Genomic DNA, 1137 nt, shown 5'->3' on the forward strand with positions numbered 1-1137 from the left:
ACGTTCAAATTACGCTCGAACGGTGCAGAGGGAGGCCGAACAGATGCAATTACTTTCGAATTCCGCTCGAACGATAAAAAGAGAGGCTAATCGGACCCACGTACGTTCAAATTCCGCTCGATGGATAAAGAGAGAGGCCGAACGGACCCACGTACGTTCAAATTACGCTCGAACGGTGCAGAGGGAGGCCGAGCGGCCTCTCGTACGTTCGAACTCCGCTTGATCGGTGCAGAGGGTGGCCGAGCGGCCGCTAGTACGTTCGAATTCGGCTTGATCGGTGCAGAGGGAGCCCGAACGGACGCACGTACTTTCGAATTCCGCTGGAACGGCGTAGAGGATTGCCGAATGGACGAACGAACGTTCGAGTTCCGCTCGAACGATGCAGTGGGAGGTCGAACGGACGTACGTACGTTCGAATATCGATCAAACGATGCGGAGGAACCCGAACGGGCGAACGTATGTTTGAATTCCTCTCAAACGGCGCAGAGGGAGGCTGAACTGAAGCACATACGTTCGAATTCAGCTTGAACGCTGCAGAGGGAGGCCGAACGGACGCACGTACGTTCGAATTCCGCTAGAACGGTGCAGCGGGAGGAAGAACGGACGCATGTACGTTCGAATTCCGCTCGGACGGTGCAGAGGGAGAACGAACGGACGCACGTCCGTTCGAATTCCGCTGGAACAGTGTAGAAGGAGGTCGAACGGACGAACGTACATTCGAATTCAGCCTGAACGGTGCAGTGGGAGGTCGAACGGACGCACATACGTTAGAATTCCGCTCAAACTTTAAAGAGGGAGGCCGAACTGACGCACGTACGTTCGAATTCCGCTCGAACGGTGCAGAGGGAGGACAAACGGACGCACGTAGTTCGAATTTCGCTCGAACGGTGTAGAGGGAGGTCGAACGGAGGCACATACGTTCGAATTCCGCTCGAACGGCGCAGATGGAGGCCGAACAGACGCAAGTTCGTTCGAATTCCTCTCGGATAGTGCAAAGGGAGAACGAACGAATTCCGCTGGAACGGTGCAGAGGGAGGCCGAAAAGATGCAATTACTTTCGAATTCGGCTCGAACTTTAAAGAGTGAGGCCGAACTGACGCACGTACGTTCGAATTCCACTCGAACGGTGCAGAGGGA

Source organism: Octopus bimaculoides, chromosome 28 (genome assembly GCF_001194135.2).
Source record: "Octopus bimaculoides isolate UCB-OBI-ISO-001 chromosome 28, ASM119413v2, whole genome shotgun sequence".
NCBI classification, from domain to species: Eukaryota; Metazoa; Mollusca; class Cephalopoda; order Octopoda; family Octopodidae; genus Octopus; species Octopus bimaculoides.